The 20,462-nt window shown below is 43.0% G+C and overlaps 1 pseudogene; it reads left to right on the forward strand.

The window, feature by feature from the left end:
* Nucleotides 1-974: 974 nt before the first annotated feature.
* Nucleotides 975-1,730, forward strand: LOC127677718 (protein lin-37 homolog; annotated as a pseudogene).
* The last annotated feature ends 18,732 nt before the right edge of the window (nt 1,731-20,462 follow it).

Genomic DNA, 20,462 nt, shown 5'->3' on the forward strand with positions numbered 1-20,462 from the left:
AACTTCAGAGTACTCATGTGTTCATCTCCATCCTTGACTCCAAAACTATGTGTGCCTGCCTATTTATGCTATAAAAATCTTCCCACATCTTCTCCCACACTTTCTCCTTTGTACAAGATCATCTTTTCTTCTGGGCCAGACCTAAAAGACCTAGGTCTTCTAGGCCTTACATATCAGCTGAAAATATAACACCCAAAGCTCCTCCAGGCCTCTCCTCTGAACCATCAACCCAGAAACACATTAAATGCATGTGGCCGCTGTGTATTTAGTTGGTTGGTCTGGTTTGGGGTTTGTTTGTTTATTTGTTTGTTCAGAAAGTGTAAAAAGATACTGGGACATCTGGGAAAAGTTATCATTGCACTTTGTGATGTGGGCAGAAAATGGAGATCTACTTGGCATGAGAGAACCTTCTGGTCTCCAGCACCCTTGTCTGTCTTGTTTAATAGCTTGGCCGAACAGGAGTCCAGTATTCTTGGGGATAAACACTATTAAATATGATGCTCAAATGGAAGCTGGTTGGGAGAAAGAGAGAGAGAGAGAGAGAGAGAGAGAGAGAGAGAGAGAGAGAGAGAGAGAGAGAGAGAGAGAGAGAGATGGAGGGCCACAACTTAAAAGATATGGCAGATGAACAGGAATCCCGGGGAGACTTGTGTCCCAGTTCCAACTGTTTCTTGCTCTTAGATGTTTATCTGCCTTTTTAAAGATTCATTTGCAAATTCTTCTGTGATTTAGGGGAAACTCATATAATCTAAAAATTCTCATTTTTTTTAAATTAAGCTTGAGAAGGCTAGTATGCTATAAGCAAAGTGTAATGGGCCATTCTGATTGGAGTATAGAAGACTAGAAAAATGCAGACTCAGTGCTCAGGCCCGAGGACCAGTGGTACCCAGACTTACCTTTGACCTTTTCCTGCCCGCCTTCTGCCTAGCTTTTGAACCACACCTCCTCCAAGTTTTTCTGATCCAGTGCATTAGACCTGGACCCAAATCATGTTCCCGATAAAGGTGAAAGTGGAGAAATCAGAGATGGAGATGGTCAAAGCCCAGAATCAGCTAGATGCTGTTCTTCAGTGTCTGCTGGAGAAGAGTCACGTGGACAGGGAACGCCTGGATGAAGAAGCTGGGGAAACCTCCTTGGATACGCACAAGGATTGTTCCATTGCTACCACTGGCAAAAGGCCATCTGCCCGCTTTCCCCACCAGCGGAGGAAGAAGAGGAAGGAGATGGACAATTGGGCTCGCTGAGAGGGGTCCTCAGAGATCCAATGCGTATGTGATCAAGCTGTTTGACCAGAATGTGGTCTTGGCCCAGTTCAGTGAGAACACACCGTTGTACCCCATCTGCTGCGCCTGGATGCGCAACAGCCCCCTCAGTGTGAGAGCACGAGTGCTCACCTGACTCACCACTGCCCCCTCTCTGCCTGAGGATGGAGAGGGTTCAGAGGTCATCAACAGCAAAAATCTCGATGTGTACAAGCTGCCTCCACCCACAGCCGCTGGACCACCTGGAGATGTCTGTAGATCCCGAATTCCATCCCCACTGCAGCCCGAGAGCCAGGGTACCTACGATGATGGACATTCTGAGCCCGAACCTTCTCCTTCCACACTTATCTATCGCAACATGCAGCACTGGAAATGCATTCACCAGAGGGGGAAGAAAGCATCTCGTCGGAACAGCTTAGTTACTCCGAAAGTATGAAGATCCTACGGGAGATGTATGATCGGCAGTGATCCTCCCAGTAACCCCACCCCAATAAAACTGCCCCCAACCCAAAAAAGAAAGAAAGAAAAGAAAAATGCAGACAGTAATGGTCCACCACATGAGGCTACAAACAAGAGCAGGGGCTCATTTAAGAACGGGCCTCACGGCCTTTGTTTTACATTCTGTCAAAGACTCTAGCTATGGTCTGCATCCTCAAACTTAGATTAAAAATGAAATGAGCTAACTTATTTGTGGGGGAAAATTCACACCAGTATAGGATTATAGGCTCTAGTACAGTTATCATCGGCTGCCTTTAGCCAGATTTATGATGAAACCCCAGAACTAAAAGCAGAGCATGTACAGTTTGGTGCAGAAAGAATCATAGATGTTTTTAAAGTTGTGGACAAGGCACCATTTGTAGACAATGAAACTATAGTTATGTAAAAGCTTAGGGATACCAAAGTAAAGTTATACACTTGTATGGGACAATAGAAAGGTATCTGGACCTCAATACCTCATCCATCAAAGTTTCCAAGATATAAAAATGCAAACCCAAACTGAGCACCTGAAAGAAGAGAGCTTTCAAAGCATCCTACTCCAACAGGGCAACTTAAAGAAGATTCCCCCCACCCTGGTTAATCTGCACAGGCACTCAAAGGATGCTGTAATACTGGTCCAAGAGGTCCCAGCTACATCTTACGACTGCAGTGGAAGAAGGGGGACTGCACTCTCAGAGGGGGGTCCCCTCAAAGGGGAGGGGGAAGGAACTCTGCAAGGGGACCAGAAAGAGAGGGAACATTTGGGGTGTAAATAAATAAATAGACTGCAATAGAAGTGGGCACCGCCTGTGTGGTTGAAGAGATGTAAAATGTAAGAGTGGTACAGTCCAAAAGGTTTATAGCAGTGTTCCAGAAAAACACCGAGAAGTGAGGCAAGGCTGCGTTCTCTACAGAGAGGTCCTGAGAGTCGGCGTGTGACGCTTTGGGATGAAGCCTAACTTTCAGTGGAGCCACGGGCTGTTGGAGATGACGTAAACTCGGGGTATCAGCCGAGGAGAGCTTCAGGCACCAAGTGGAGCCCACCCTTGGGAAAACCACATATGATGGAAATGTTGGGGGCCAGGAGGCTGGGGCTACCCAAGACTGTCAAAGTTATCATCACGACACTGCTTGCCCTGTATGCTGGACATGGGTGCTTGGGTCTATGTTTGTCCCGCTGTGCTTTTGTGTGGCTTTAGTCCGCTTTGTGATATGTCTTTGGCAAATTGAGTATTGGAAGCGTGCAACTTGCCTTTTTATTTTACAGGGCCCCAACGACTAAGGGTTTTCCTTTGGTAGCAGCAGAGGCTTCAACTCCTGGATGGTGTTGATACATTAAGACCGTAGGACAGTGATTTTTTGTTTTAAGTTCTAACAAGATTTAATTAGAAAAAAAAAGTGAAAAAAAGTCAAAGGATGATATCAGCCAGAACAAAAGTGAGCCAGAACAAGAAATACTTTTATTAGTTACAGAACATCCACAGCCGTGTGGGCTGTCTCATCAGCTTCCTTTAATAGCAACAGAAATATTGCAGGCCTTTTTCTGGGAGTTCAGACTGTGGGTCTTTTGGACACAAAATGGTTTTGATAGGTATTTTTAGTAGTAAAATGATGCTCTTTGGGTTTGGAAAAAAAACTAAACTAATCTAAAAAAAAATGTCCTAAATGAGTCGGGGCTTTAAAAAAAAAAAAACAAAAAGATATTGAAAATATTCTTAACAAAAGAAGTAAATTGTCAATACCATGCATCTGTTTGTTTCCTGATTAGAGGTAAATTAGCCTATTAGGGTTAAATTAGCCTATTAGGGTTACTATAATGAAACACCTTGACCAAAAGCTGGTTGGAAAAAAAATATTTTTGACTTTTACTCCCACATCATGGTTCATCACTGAAGGAAGTCAGGACAAGAACTCAAGCAGTCCTGGAACTTGGAAGGAGTAGCTGATGCAGGGGCCATGGAGGGCTGCTGCTTCCTAGTTAGTTCCCCATGGCTTCCTCAACCTGCTTTCTTATAGAACCCATGATTACCTGTTCACTGATGTCCCCACCCATAATGGGTTGGACCCTCCCACATCAGTCACTAAGAAAATGACCTACAGGCTTGCCTAAAGCTAGATCTTACTGAAGTAGCTCTCAACTGAGACTCTCTCCTGTCCAATGACTCTGGCTTGTGTCAAGCTGTCATAAAACTAGCTACACACCTATACTTTATTATTACTTATCTCAGCATAGTTTCTACCATGAATATTAACATAAAAAATTTTAGAGGCCATCATATTATTATAGAAAGTAGTTGTTCGTGTAGAAGATTAAATAGATCAGAGGTTCTCAACCTTACTAATGCTGCGACCCTTTAATATGGTTCCTTGGGTTGGGGTAACCACCAATCATAAAAATATTTTTGTTGCTACTTCATAACTATAATTTTGCTACTGTTATGAGTCATAATGTAAATATCTAATATGTAGAATACCTGACATGTGACCCCCTGTGAAAGGGTCATTTGGCCCTCAAAGGGGTCACAACCTACAGGTTGAGAGCCACTGAACCAGAGCATCACAAACACATGAATTTATTTTATAAAGAATCTTGTCCTTTCCTTCAAGGTGCAATCTAACCCTTCTGTAAGAGAAGATGTACTAGGGAATTCTTGGACTGTCCTTTCTCCTTACTGCTCACTAAGGCTGAACACCAGTATGCTTTAATCCCTTTGGGCCTGCCCTCTGTATCTAGTTGGAAAGCACTGTGTGTTCCAGTAATCTATACCTGTTATAGTCGATCTCTTGCTCCTTGACCTTTTACAGAACTTCATCCAGTTTGCCAGGTTCAACCTAACCATGGAATACCTTGCCGACGTGCCCAGCTGATGTCCACTGTTTTCTGAAATGCAACACCCTCGGCTGCTGTGGCCACTGTGCATTCAGAGTCTCCAGTTTGTGAAGCCCTCAAGATGGCTTTACTCCAAGCAGATTTTTTTCTTTGTATTTTACACTTACATGTCATTCTTGAAACTTCTTGTGTCACTTCTTTTCCCTAGTCCAGCAGATGGCCTTAATTACACTTTTTCTGAGGTTAATCCCCTCATCCCCCACACACAATCTCTATCTCATTTGCTCTCAGCCATACTTTCTAGCTAGCTGCCTTCCTAATTCTCAGTTTTGTCCAGGCAGCTTGAGACAATAGTCCCCAGGCCTCTCCTTTTACTCTCTGCCTTCCATCTAAATTGCTCTGGCCAAGCTGCTAGGAACTGTTAAAGTCAGTGGGCTACATTTCCTTCCTCATCAGGTTTAGTCTCTTTGTGGTACTTTGTAGTTACCAAACATCTTTTTTTATTAGATATATTCTTTATTTACAATTCAAATGATAGCCCCTTTCCTGGTCCTCCCCCTCCCCGAAAATCCCATAAGCTATCTCCCCTCCCCCTGTTCCCCAATCAACCCTCTCCCACTTCCCTGTCCTGGTATTCCTCTACACTGCAGCATCAAGCCTTTCCAGGACCAAGGGCCTCTGCTCCCTTTGATGTTCATTCAACAAGGCCATCCTCTGCTGCCTATGTGTCTGGAGCCATGGGTAACTCCATATGTACTCTTTGGTTAATGGTTTTGTCCCTGGGAGCTCTGGGGTACTGGGTGACTCATATTTTTGTTCCTCCTATGGCACTGGAATCGCCTTCAGCCCCTTGGGTCCTTTCTCTAGCTCATCCATTGGGGACCCTGTGCTCAGTTCAATGGCTGGCTGAGAGTGTCCCCCTCTGTATTTGTCATGCACTAGCAGAGCCTCCCAGGTGACAGCTATATCCAGATCCAGTCAGGAAGCACTTGTGGGCATTTTGTAACTGTATATGGGATGGATCACTAGGTGGGGTAGTCTCTGGATGGTCTTTCCCTCATACTCTGTTCCACACTTTGTCTCTGTATCTCCTTCTGTGGGTATTTTGTTCCTCTTTCTACAAAGGACCAGAGTATCCATACTTTGTTCTTCCTCCTTCTTGGACATCATTTGATATGTGAAATGTGTCTTGGGTATTCCAAGCTTCTGGGCTAATATCCACTTATCAGTGAGTGCATACCATGTGTGTTCTTTTGTGATTGGGTTACCTCACTCAGGATGATATTTTCCAGTTCTATCCATTTGTCTAGGAACTTCATGAATTCATTGTTTTTAATAGCTGAGTAGTATTCCATTGTGCAAATACACCACATTTTCTGTATCCATTCCTCCATTGAGGGACATCTGGGTTCTTTCCAGCGTCTGGCTATTGTAAATAGGGCTGCAATGAACATAGTGGAGCATGTGTCCTTATTACATGCTGGAGATTCCTCTGGGTATATGCCCAGAAGTGGTATAACATGGTCCTCCAGTAGTATTATGTAGGCCAGTGATTCTTAACCTTCCTAGTATTGCAACAGTTTAGTACATGTTCCTCATATTGTGGTGCCCCCCAGCCATAAAATTAATTTTTTTTTGCTACTTAACAACTGTAATTTTGTTACTGTCATGAATCCTATTTCTATTGGCCTTAGGCAACCCCTTTGAAAGGGTTGGTCAATACCCAAAGGGGTTGTGACCCACAGGTTGAAAAATGCTGCTATAGAGACCTTTGAAATTAGACTAAAGACACTTTGCATTCTGAGCCAGCCATGAGCTTGTGGAAGACAAGATTGGAATGCAATGGTTTGGTTCTAAAATGTCTCCCATTTTACATGTCCAGCATGTGTTTGCTCTCCAACTGGTGGCACTTTTTTCAAAGGCTGTGGAAACATTAGGAGAGACACAGCAAGAAGAAATAGGTCACTGAGGGCAGACCCCCTCCCCCCATTACCTTGTCTGTTTTCTGGCATGTCATCAGTGTTCTTGGTCAGCACCATGTAATAAGCCACAGCTACACTCTCCCACTCTACTGATCCACTTATGCCATTACACCTTCCCCACCTTGATCAACTGAAATCCCCCGAAACCGTGAGCTATAATAAATTTTCCCTCCCTTAGACTGCTTCTACCGTGTACTTTGTCACAGTGATGAAACAAAGTGATTGATATAGATTGTATGAAATTTTACTTATTTTACCTTTACAACTAATGCTATTCAGTACTTTGATATCCTTTGTATTTTATAATTAAATTTATTTTAGTTGTTTCTAAAAATCATAAAAAGTAAAGAACTGATAGTAATAGAGATGGAATTTGGTATTAAGCTTATTAACACGGGAACACTTTGGATTATTACTGATCTATCTCATCTCCTGAGTTATTTTAGAATAAGCCAATTTTTCTTCTCTACTTTATAGCATAATTCCTGAGCTTCAACACGGAGACAGCTCCTTCCTCAGCTGTTAGAGTTGGCCTGGTGTTGCTATGTATTCTAATGCTAAATACTGACCCCTAGATCTGGTTGTCCCATCAAGGAGATCCTTACATACACCAAGTAGTGCTATGAAACCTTGCTCTCCGAGTTAATTGATCAATAAAAGGCTAATAGAAGTAGGTGGGTTTTCAGTTACCTGACTGTGGACTGCAAGAATAGAGGAGACCAAGGTAGGAAGATGCCACCATGAGAGAAGATGGACCATAAGCATGTGACAAGGAGAAACAGCAGGTAACAAGGGACGTGGCTGGGATATAAGTTGGAATAGCTCCAAACCCTGCTCAATCTAGACTTTAGGCTTGTAAATAAAATACCTGGATTGTGTGTCTTTCTTCAGGGATAGTGACCTGAGTGAAAGTGTATTTTGACATGAATTTATAATTCAGTTTATACTCAGCTCTGAGCAAGAGCCAAGGCCAATGTCTAGACTGGCTTCCCTTTCCTCCTCTTGGCATCATATTTACCTCCCAAGAGATCCTGGCTCTCAACCTCCTTCCTTTTCCTATGTTATCAGACAATTTCTCCTGCTAATATTGCAAAAATGATCCCTCATAAGCTTCATAGTTCTAATTCCTTTGACTTGTTAATACATTCCTTTAGTTTTCATTGGACATAGGAGCAGCTATGCTCTTCCTTCTCATCTTGACAGTCTTGTCTTGAGCATAGCAGCAAACTACCCCTGGACTAGTCATGGAGATCCAACCAAACATCTAAGAAATAAGGGGGATATGTAGGAGACAGCGGCAGTGGAGACCTGAGGGACTAACTACTTTTGACATGAGCATGGCCATGCCTAGGACTCCAAGGCCATAGGAACCATAGGAAATTGGCAATCCTGTATCAATAGGGATTGCAAACCTTTCTTCGGGGGCCTTAGTGCAAGAGTGTGGTCACTGTGTACAAAGCTACCAACTTCAGCATCCTCCTCCTGGATATTTGCAGCCTGAGACTGCTCACCTACAGACACTTCCTACTATAGCTAGCTAACCCCTCCTCCTGTGCTATACATAATAAACATGCTGGCATTCCACATTGTGGACTGTGGCATGTCCCTTCATCAAAGCACACACCCCCTACCTGATCTCAGCTTTTCTGTATGTATAACTAACTTTGTGTCTGTCATTTTTCCAATGCCCTTGCTACCCCTAGTCAGAATTCCAGGACCCAAACCAGACAAGTTGTGACAGGATTTCATTCACTGTAGACTGAGTTTTACATGAATTGGAGACTTATCAGAAGCAACTGGAGATGTCTCCAGAAACACCATGTCTCAATTCCCCACGCTGTTGTATCAGAGTTTCCAGAAGTCAGTCCCAAGAAGAGCCTTGAGAGGATTCCTTGGCAAAACTAATGACCTACAGTTCTTGATGATTGATTGACTTCTTTCCCAGAGCAGGAATTACAATCTAGTATGCATCGATAGTAAGTCACTTTGGTTGGTCCATCCATTCCCCTTTTGGAAAGTATTGAGGTCAGAAAGATTTTCCTTATAACCTCTACCAATACCTTCAAATCCCTATTCTGTAACCCTGTGAAGTGAGAAGTTCATTCTGTTCTCAGGGAAGTCTTCAGTTATTAGCAGAACGCTGTTATGTTCTTTTGCCAGAAGATGTTCTACGCCTTTGCCATTTGTATACTTCTCCTCTGGGTTGGTCCAACTTGTTAGTGTCTCCTTTCAAATGTTCTTCCAGCACATGATCCTGTCTCTGATAATACAGAGTCTACCCAAGACTGGCATGGTTTGATTTTTCTGAGGATGCTGACACCATACAAAACCTAGAAGCAGAAGTTCAGGAATCCATCAGAGAAAAAGAGAAAACTCAAGGATAAGTCTGACCTTCTCCGTGCTTCCCCAAATAGCAAAGCTTGAAAGGAAGAGCATTGCATGATCCAAGACATAGGAGCTGGGCTCAGTTCTTCTTACGTTCATCACAAGATGCAACAGGAATGACTCTAGAAAAACTCCTTAGAATTCTCCAGAATACCCAACTGAAAGTACTCCTCTCCATCCTGCACAGGATGTGAAATGGGAGCCATGCTGAGATAGACCCTTTGCTGCACAGAGGCAGAAGGAAAGCAACAAGATCCCAGGTTCTTCTGGGGCAAAGAAAAGACTCAACCTTGACCACAGACAGGGTCCCTATGAATGCTCCTCTTGGCCAGAGGCTCACAGTTACCCTCAGTCTCAAACTCCACATGGCCCGAAGACCACCAGTTCCCACCAGGCTTGCAATGCTTCCTGATATTGTCTTCTACCTGTGAGTTAAGGTTTTCAGTGGCAGTAAACTTAAAGCAGGGAGCCTGTCTTCTAAATACAGATGAGATACTTGAAGGTGCTTTACTCAGATCAGTACCACCGCACAGCGGCACAGTGAAGGCCTCTCCGATAATTTCGTGTTCCATGGTCAGATGAATTGAGTTCTTCCCAGATGAGAGGGGAACAGCTTTCAATAGGTTGAAAAGTCACAGTGAAATAAAGGTGGCCTATATAGTTTAACACTGGGAGTGGAATGCCAACCAGGCAGCCTGGAAAGTTTGGTCCTCACAGATGCGAATCCAGGTATTGTGACACTACCAGCCTACCACACAGTCATGGCTGACAGCCCAGTTACTAGCCTTCTCAGTTTGCTTGCCTCAGCCCATACATTCCACAAAGTACCTTTCAATCCAGACAAGGTCAACTGTTCTAGACTCAGAGAATAGAAATTTAGCAAATTATTTTACTCTTGAAGGTTCTACATAACTCTTGTGCCTTCAAAATGAAACCTGGTATGCTATGAGCTATCAGCTAACTCATTGGGCCAAGATGCTCAAATGTACTAGTATGTACTCATATGTACATTCCTATGTACCATGCTGACATGGAAAGCCCACAGAATAAAAATCAAGTGACCTGAAACATTGAGCAGTTCGTAATTCCTTGAAGGGACACAGTGTTCTCATCTTTGCAATGAAAATTTGTATTGAAATTAGCCTAAGAACCTCTACGGTCTAAGTACACATCAAAACAGCTTATAGGCATTGTTTTGACTAGTTTTTTGTTAACTTGACATAAGCTAGAGTCATTTGGGAAGAGAGGGAAAAATGACCCCCACTAGACTGGCCAGTGGAAAGACCTGGGGGACATCTTCTTGGTCAATTATTGATGTGGAGGGCCCAGACCCATGTGGGTAGTGCCACCCCTGGGCTGGTGGTCCAGAGCTGTATAAGGAAGAAGGCTGAGCAAGCCATGATGAGCAAACCACTAGGCAGCACTCCTCCATAACTTCTGCTTCGGCTTCTGGCTCCAGGTTCCTGTCCTGACTTCCCTCAGTGATGCAGTGTGACCTGAGAGTTGTAAGCTGAAACAAACACTTTCCTCCCCAAGTTATTTTTGGTGGTGGAATTTTATCACAGCAGAACCACTAAGGCAGGCTAATGCAGAATGTTCTTCAAGACATCCCAGTCAGTGAGAAAACACAAGATGCAGATCTTAACACACACTCCCATTCAAGTCACATAGAAAGACAAGGCTAGCTGTGCTTATATGCTCCTGTGGGTCAGGGGAGATATGTGAGGGTTTGGCTTCTGTACATGCAGTTCAGGGTATATGAAGGACACTAAATATAGCATGTTCTCTAAATATCGCATGTAGTCTTTTACCAGATGTAACATCCACTTTTAAAATTTTTTTTGAATATAGAAATAGGCCCATGTGTTTATTACAAAGCATTTCCACCTATGTGTAATGTGTTTTATAACAAACATATATTTGTTATAATATTTAAAATTTAGGTGACCTGAGCAACATTTCTGAGGTAACGAGGATGATTGCCCCCCCCCATACTTATTTCTTAAATCCAGACACATATCCTGGTAAAGTTACTGGCAGTATAAGGAAAGGCAACAGTTGAGGGGAAGACAACGGGGGTGGAGACCCAGTGGGCAGAAGAGTTTAATTATTGATCAGGTACTTATAGAAAGGGTCTGAGCACAGACAGCAGGAATTAACTGAACCCATTAAATAGATTACACTCTTAGATTTGAATGAAGGATGTGCGGCATCAGAGGACAGCCAGTTGTAGAAACAGAAGGCAAAAGGAGGCACACAGAGAAGATAACAAAACTTCAGGGCATGAAGGATGCAGAGGAATTAGTGAGGACCACAATTTCGCTGGTGGGTACGCTCCATAGAATCCCCTTTATCATCATTCAGCTGCTTGAAACCAGGACCTATGACAGCAGCTTATTCTCCTACAAAACATGAATGTGGAATGAAGAACACAACCCAGAGCTGATTTGGCAGATCCTCAATGAACGCAGGCATTCGGCATCCTTCAGTTTTCCCGTGCCGGCTCTTTTAAACCCTAGCTGTCAACCTCCAGGTCAAAGAACGCTGGCAGAGGTCCAAACTCCAGAAAGACATAGGGAGAGAAGTGAAACACCAAAAGGTGATCATCCTCTCTATTTGGGTCTTTTGAGAGAGCCTTTCCTGAAGTTCATCAGCAACCGGCCACCTGCACCTCGGGGGCCACACCTTGATGCAAATGCAAAGTAGACTAGGAGGCACCGCCTTCCGCCTGGGCACAAGGCCAGTCTAAAAGCCCTGCTACCGTCAGACAGGACAGACTTGGAGAGGCAATGAGCAGTTCCTAGTACTCTCCCTAGAGGATGCGTTCAGCAGCTAAGGGAACCATAAGGAAGCGAGGTGGTCAAACCTCCATTGAACCACCTTTCCATATCCAGGCTGAGCCTGGTACCTGGGAGACCTGCTGAGCGCTGATATGTCCCATTCCCTATTCCAGTGTTAGAATTTAACAAATTCTGTACACTGTTTGTTAAATGACTGGAGTTAACTTCTGACTTTTTTCTACTTAAACAATAATCAGCCAGGCATGGTGACATACACTGTTAATCCCGGCTCTTGGAAGGCAGGAGGCAGGCAGACCTCCGTGAATTCAGTGCCAGCCTGGTTTACAGAAAGAACTCCAGGAGAGCCAGAGCTATTACACAAAGAAACCCTGTCTCAAAAAACAAACCAAGAACAACAAAAAAGTCACACATAAACCCAATCTGGAGCACATAACTGGCACATAAAAGGTTCTTACTAAACACTCATTGGACTGGGGGTTCAAGAGATGGCTCAGCAGTTCAAGAGATGGACCACTGGCTGCTCTTCAAGAGGACCAGGAATTCGATTCCCAGCATCCACATGGTGGCTAACAGCTGTTACTTCAGTTCCAGGGGATCAGATTCCCTCTTCTGGCCTCTCTGAGAACTGTACACACATGGTACACAGGCATCCATGCAAGCAAAGCACACATGCACATAAAATTTAAAAATGTGTTTTAAACATATTCATTACACTGAACTGAGTTGTATGGGAACTCACACGGCCTTGTTGCTTATCCACGACTACTCTCTGCCTGCCTTGAGCCTTCCACCTGTACCTCAGGCCACTGTGCTAAGGGCTTGGAGTTGTTTTCCACTAGGATTTTGCAAATACTTCACACAAAACCATAATTAGCCACTGGCTTTTAATGCCTTCTGGTGTGCAGACTGCCCTGGGTCCCCGGTGGCTTTAGTGTTAAAGCACCCCGTGGGTTGGAAGATGGCCCCATGGGTACAGGCAAAGAGAAGAGATCCTCCTCCCAAGAAGCCTGAGGAACAGTAGCTTGGTGTGTGCAACAATGAACAAGAGATCTTGTCTCAAATAAGATAGGAGGAGAGGATTGATTGACACCTGAAGACACCCTGGGTTGTCCTCTGTGTCCTCACATACATTATGGTATTGGTTTCAGAGTCATAGTCACCATCCTTCAATATCGTAGCAATTTGGGGAAAGTGAGGCAAAACCCCCTATTTCCCTATGTGAAATGCCTGAACCTATAGCTCTCGTTTTTTTTTTTTTTTTTTTAAGGCCTGGTCATAAGAAAGTGTGCAGAGGCCAGGCAGTGGTGGCTCACGCCTTTAATCCCAGCACTTGGGAGGCAAAAGCAGGCAGATTTCTGAGTTCAAGGCCAGCCTGGTGAGTTCCAGGACAGCCAGGGCTATACAGAGAAACCCTGTCTCAGGGAGAAAAAAAAAGAAGAAAGAAAAGAAAAGTGTGCAGAGGAAATTGAAAGAAAGCTGAGTCCTGTCCAAGTAATCTGTGCCTGAAATAACAGTAAATAATCATGGACATGCAGAGGAAAATGGTTGCCTGTGTTTAGAGAATATGCGGAAAGAAATATAATCAATGTGATACGCTAAACTTCCTTTTTTTTTAAAGAATATCATTTACATAATGGGACGCTAAACTTTCTGACAACACATTTCGCTTGAGGATCCGCATGCATGCGTGCGTGTGTGTGTGTGTGTGTGTGTGTGTGTGTGTGTGTGTGTGTGTTTGTTTGTGTGTGTGTGTGTATACCAGTCAGAGGAAAATGCTCTGTATCATTCCTCATGAGCAATCTGCCTTGTTTGAGACAGGATCTCTCAGTGGGATCTGAAATTTGCCAGATAGGCTGGGCTGGCTGGCTGATAGACTCCTGGGCTCTGCCCACATTCCCCAGTGCTGGGATTAGAAGCACCAACTCTAACACTTACCATGGATGCTGGAGATTCAGCTCAGGTCCTTGTGCCTGCATGGCAATACTCTTATCAATGAAGCCATCTCACCAGGCCCCAGATGACATCTTTGTAAGCCATGTCTACACTGATGATTCCTCTCACAGCCCAACATTGCCCAGCTTACAGAGTTAATAAACAGTTATGGAGCTCCTTGACAGCAGTGTAAACAGACTGTTTACAGCAGTCTGTGAAGAATCAGATTTACAGACTTGACTAAACTGCAAATAAAACTGAAGCTCAACTTTACTGAACTTTCATAGAGTCATATTTTACCTTAATAAATATCAATTAAATCTATATTAACTTAAGGCATAGTGAATATGATTTTTCAATCAAAATTGATCAGCTATTAAGTTGTCTAAGCCAAGAGAGCCATTTTCAGAATTCAGTGTTTATTATATTAAAAGTTGCTTTAATCTAATCAACCCTAAGAATCCATAGATAAAATTAATTTTATTCTAAAGCAAACCAAAGGATTGTGTATGCGTGTCTGTGTGTGTTCATTACAACTAAACCCCAAAGAATATCTCTATAGAAAAAAATTAGCAAGTGGTAATAAGGCATTTGCCCACCTAGGCACTTGGGGAGGGAGTATTATTCAGTTACACATACCTGCAGCAGAGGGGCAGTGTTCTTATCCACAGAGATTCTTGATTTCCGATCTTACATGAGTGGCTTCTTTAGGCCCTCTTCTAAACCGTAAGAGCACCTGAAACGACTCTCGGCAAATCTGCGGTTGGGCAATATTAGCCGCGATTACTGTCCATTTGCAACTTTCAGTTTTTCATCTCACATCCTTTAAAACTCTAAGCCCTGAACTGACCTGTCCAGTCTCTATTTGTATATATTTGATATAGTTCTTGATTCTACATAATTGTAAGGTCTATATCAGAGTATAGCACTACTTCACTTGATCACATATAAGCATGTCAAAACATTATGTTTACCTTAAATATTATATATAAAAAGAGAGTGCTCTATTTAAAGACAAAATTTTTTAATTTGTTCTAAAATATTCTGAAGATTGCTAATCCTCTAATCCTTCTTATGGACAGTTGTCATAAAATTATGAATTACCAGAATTGGAAAGAATTCTTATTCAATAAATGCTTTTTGTGGTTTTGGTTTTGGTTTTGGTTTAAAAAGTCTTACTCTGGCCCAAGCCACCCTAAAACTCATGACAATCCTCCTGCCTGAGCCTCCCCCAATATAGTAGCTGAAGGCAGCTTCAGCTAATACTTCTCCGTGCTGTTTCTGTGCCAGGGTGTAGTAGGACTCCAGCCGGAGCAGCCTCTGCTGGTCAATGCAGTCCAATATGTAGCGCAGGATATCCCCACTCTTTGTTCCTCATAATGATCTCGGTGCACAGATGAGCCAAAACTAAAGGTGGCCATCCTTTCATTGTGTCTCTCTGACCCCTCCATGTCCTCTTCTTAGCCAATCTAGTTTCTTCCTGAGACGCCAAGGAACTTAGCTCCCCATCTCAAGATGACAACATTTCCTCTACATGAAATAAGCTTTCTCCCTTGAGATAGCTCTGCTCAGGGCCACATCCGCAACACCCTGAAGCTCACAATTAGACAAAACTTAGTCCTTTCACCACCCCCATTGCCAAACCCATCAATAACTACATCTACTACGCAATGCTCACTCAAAGCTTGTCACAGACTTCCATATCTGATCTGATGCAAGGGAGGGGTGATAGCTAGCGTCTCCTTTGATCTCGATGTTCTAAATGGAATCCAAGTTTGCATTAGCAATTGCTTACAATTTTGATTTGTTCCCTTTGGGGCTTTGCAGTCCCCCATGGCTAGCCAGACCAGCTTCACAGAAAACTAACATGAAGTTAACTCTCTTTCAACAAATTGCTTCATAACTGGGGGAAAGTTGTTTTTAATATCTGACATAAGATTTGCCCTTTGAGCTGAACGTAGTGTAGTGATGGATACCTTTAACCCCAGCACGTGGAAGGCAGAGGCAGGTGAATCTCTTCTGAATTTGAGGCTAGTCTGATTTGCTTAGTGAGTTCCAGGACAGCCAGACCTACATAGTGAGAAACTGTCTCAACAATAACAACAAAATTCGAACAAAACAAAACGAAAAAAAATGTGCCCAGTGCTCGAGAGTTTTAGGCTAGTCCAACCAACCCACAATAGCATACATGCCTCCCAACAATACTATGCACAAGTTTGCTAAGCAATGTTTACCCTTTCACCTGACAACTAGAATATAAAGACAAGAGGGTCTGGGGGCAGGAAACAAAAGACCTTCCACAAAATTAATATTGTTAAATCGATGTTTTTGAAGCTAGGTATTCAAACAGCTACCAAACCCCCATGGCTTAACTGTTATCACTTCTTTATTTTGAAAGACTTTGCACAACTGCCTGGCTAGGCTGGGCTACAGCTTACCTGTGCCACCTTCCTGGTACCCTGGTAATAGCTGTATTAAGGAGTAAATACATTAGCTTGGCACCACATCTTCACAACATCTCCAGGTGCCTTCTTATGGTAATATCCTCTGTAAACAACGTGATGAGGACTGAGTGATCAGAAACCTCATGCTACTTAATAACAGTGACCACGTGCTTGTATGATACTTTGGTGCTTGCCAGCATGCTGTCTTAAGTATGGTAGTTCTTTTCCTTTTTTAAAATCATTTATTTATCTTATTTATATGAGTACACTGGAGCTGTCTTCAGACACACAAGAAGAGGACATCAGATCCCATTACAGATGGTTGTGAGCCACCATGTGATTGCTGGGAACTGAACTCATGACCTCTAAAAGAGCAGTCAGTGCTCTTAACCACTGATCCATCTTTCCAGCCCCAGGTGTGGTAGTTCTTTGTTGTTGTTGTTTGGTTTGGGTTTGGTTTGGTTGGTTTGATTTGGTTGTTGTTATTGTTGTTGTTGTTTTCCCGAGACAGGGTTTCTCTGTATAGCCCTGGCTGTCCTGGAACTCACTGTAGACCAGGCTGGCCTCAATCTCAGAAATCTGTCTGCCTGCCTCTGCCTACCAAGTGCTGGGATTAAAGGTGTGTGCCACCACTGCCAGGCAAGTATGGTAGTTCTATCTAGAATAGATGAAGTCACTTCTCCAACTCTCTTCATTATTCTAAATATAATAATAAACATAATCGTCCACCCAGTTAGTCAATCTGAAGTGACCCCTTCCCCTTGATTATCTTCAGCAATGACTTAAAGTTTGATTGCACCCCTTAAATGTAAATATACATGGTCTTTGGATCGACCTCAAAACAAAGAAAATAATAAATACCTACATGTTAAGTCAGAGGTTTAAGGGAGAATAACTTACCAGATTGGCAGGGTCTTTGGTAGGTCAAGTGTTCCAGGACCTTTTCCCACTCCTCTCCTTCCTGTCAAGAGCCAACCTGGTTGCAGAGACTACAGACTCTCAATCACTGTTCAGGGGCTGGGCAGATGTGGTGAGCAAGGTGTTTCTAGGTAGATGGCCTGTGTTCCTAGAGAATTTAGCCCTAGGAAATCTCTATTCTGCTAGTTCTGTTCTCCAAGGTAGTGGTAATCAGTAATAAAGAGGTCAGAATAGTCCCAGCCCCAAAGGCCAGTCCTCTTATATCTTGACGGGGCGGACATGCTTCTCACGCCAGTTTCAGGCTCATCAAATATCATAAATAATGTGCTTAGTTCCCCAGCTAAGGATGCCTGTTAAAGGATTCCCACGGCCAGCAACAATGTTCCTTTCCAGCCATATGCTAGAGATAATAAATGCAACTGTGTTCTCTAACTTGGAAGGCCCTAAATGTGGGCACTTAGTACTATCACACAGTTGCCACTGCATCTTGCCGACCCATTTCCAGGTGTCTCTGTCTAGCATTGTTCTAAATGTATTTGAAACAAAACAAATCTGAAGCCAAAAAAAAAAATGAAGCAGGTGATACATGATTTTAAAAAAAAGCTTAATATCACCATAAAAATAAATATAAGCAGGCACCACTGGCCCAAGTTTATATAACGCAGAGTCCAGCCATTTCAGAAATTATGAGCTCCTTGAACTGGGCTCCAGTTTTGGAAATTAGCTGCAGCACTAAACCTAGAATAGAAATAAAGAAGTTGATCCAAAAATTCATGAAATCTGGTGGGTTGTAATAATTCTTGTCTTGATTGAAAACACAGCCTTGACATTAAGTGATGTCTTTATTATCCTACAGGGAATTGTGCATTCTGATTTCTTCATCTTGACCTTCAGCCATTTCTTTTCCCTTTAGCACCTCAGAGACTCTGCTTCAGGACTTCTGGAACATTTCTTAATACAAGTTGCAGCCTTTCCTTACACAATTGGAATTTAACTTTTAGGTTCAAATGTCTGATAACACACTCAGACACACACTGAAAAGTGCATAACAGATACTGGAGCCTCTACAGGTGACAACGATACTGAACGGGAAAACTGCACATGCTGAGGGAGGGACAGCATGGGAAGCAGGCATGTCTGAGAAAATGCAGTTTCCAAAGAAAGAAGTGGGAAGATAGATTGGTGGCCCTGATGATCAATGGATGAGGAGAGGCGGATGTCTGTACCCAAACAAGTGACAAGGACCATTTCAGAGTGATGTGTGCAAACTGCTGTGGCTTAGATATGGTCTGTCAAAGCATCACAGGGCAGAAACAGTGCAATGGGGTTAGGCAGGTAGGAATATCAAGAGTGGAACCCCTGGGAGTCAGTTAAACCATCAGCAGCCCCAACCTAAGAAGAATGCCGCTTTTGTGGCCTTTGCCTCCATCTTAACCTACTCAAGCCATGCAAAAGGTTAGCGGAAAGGGGATTTTTTTTTCAATATTAATGTATATGAAATTATTCATGCTAATAATATTATCATTGCGTTAATATCCACAAACCACAGCACGTTGCATTAAATGTGCATTAAAGTAATGGAAATGTAATCACTTGCTGCTGAAAGCATGGTCTGAAGCCAGTAGCATCAACATCTGGGAACTTGTTAAAAAACTGTAGGCCCACCCAGACCAGTGGGATCAGACTCTGCATTTTACGAAGGGTCCAGGGAATTCAATTGTCCATTAAAGTTTGAGAAACACTGTTGTCAGCTTTTGAAAACTGCAAATAGAGCAAAAAATAACACTTGATCAATTGACATGGGAGGAAAGCAACTCATTAAAACTGCATTATTGTGCTGCAAGTTAAACTGAGAAAGGGCGCAAATGTTTTATTAGCCGTTAAGTTCTCAAGAAATGATTCCAGCCAAATCTATCCATTACCTTGAACATCGAAAGTGATCAAAGTGAATCAGGAGTTTGGCTTAATATGTCAAACCAGAGTTCTTTGAAGACTAGAAGCTTTCAGGGGAAGCTCAGTGATTTTAAAAAGCAAATAGCAGGCCAAGAGCAGAGCTCTGATTACGTGGCTGACGCTAGATTTGGTAGGTTGAAATTCTAAGAACTCATCATTACAGCAGAACTAATAAATTTGCCAGGAAAAGTACTCACCCTCATAAACATTCAAGGACAATAAAATTCCAGTCACTCGTGTTGTGAGAAAAACCACTAACAGCCACAGCCAACTGGATTCACTTAATGGGATTAAAATGATCCAGAGACAGGACAAAGAAGATGTCCCAATACGGTCACTGGACACAAAAGGGGAAATAATTGACGGCTATGAGTATCCAAAATTAAGATTTCCCACAGTTGATAGAGAGCTTATCTAAGGTGCCTTGCATTCCAGCGTCAGCACTACATAACCCCAGGCATGGTGGCACATGCCTGTAATCCCAGCTTGCAGGAGTTGGAGGCAGAGGGTCAGAAGTTGAAGGTCATCCCCATGCTATATTGCCTGCTCTACATGAGACCCTGGAGATGGGGGGGGGGGTTCTGGTGAGGAGGGATGAGAATAAATCTAACTTTGGATTAAGAACTCCTTCTCACTGAGACATTTTGATATGGTTTGCCTCTAATAAGCTGATTCAGTGCTCAGTTCACATTCAAGGCTCAACACAAAAGGCGACTTGTCAATAGGAAAACAAAAAGTGAGTCAGTGTGTAGACAAAGTCCAGGTGACTGAAGGCAGACCTAACACAGGGGCAGACTTGGCTGGAAAACACCTTTTCCACTTAATGATAATCCTCAACAGCTATTGAAATCTCTGCCTGCTTTCAGTTCTGTGTCGCTGGCAAACTTCCATTCGCTCTGGCTTTTGCAAGAGTAACAGTAAGTAAATTTGACTCAACAAAACCAAGTATTATTTTACAAGTACAAACTGAAAATCAACCTAGGTTTGGGCTTGGGTTTTTGAAACTGATGCTAATTTTAAGCAGCAACCCTGAGAATCCCTGGAGGCCTGCATGAGCTAGTAGTCGGTAGCATAGGCATTTTCCAAAATTTTGAAGTGTTTTCTAGAGCAAGCAAGAAACCCTTTGTGCTGTTAAAACCACTGTCACTTTCCACAAACCCCAAATGGGCTTGATATACAGAGTTGCCCCCATGACAGCCCTTTAGGTCAAATATCTGAACCCTTGTCTTCTGTAGTGAGATGACTTTGATATCTTAGAACTTCAAAGGTTTCCTTACATTTATTTATTTTTGTGTGTGTGCGTGTGTGTGTGTGTGTGTGTGTGTGTGAGTGCGTGTGTGTGCATGTATGTGTGTGTGTGTGTGTGTGTGTGTGTAAGTGTGTGTGTGTGATGTTCATCTATTTGCACACCAGTACACATGTAGAGGTCAGAGGACAACTTGCAGGAATTGGTTTTCTCCTCCTAGTAGGCAGGTCCT

Source organism: Apodemus sylvaticus, chromosome 1 (assembly GCF_947179515.1).
Source record: "Apodemus sylvaticus chromosome 1, mApoSyl1.1, whole genome shotgun sequence".
NCBI classification, from domain to species: domain Eukaryota; kingdom Metazoa; phylum Chordata; class Mammalia; order Rodentia; family Muridae; genus Apodemus; species Apodemus sylvaticus.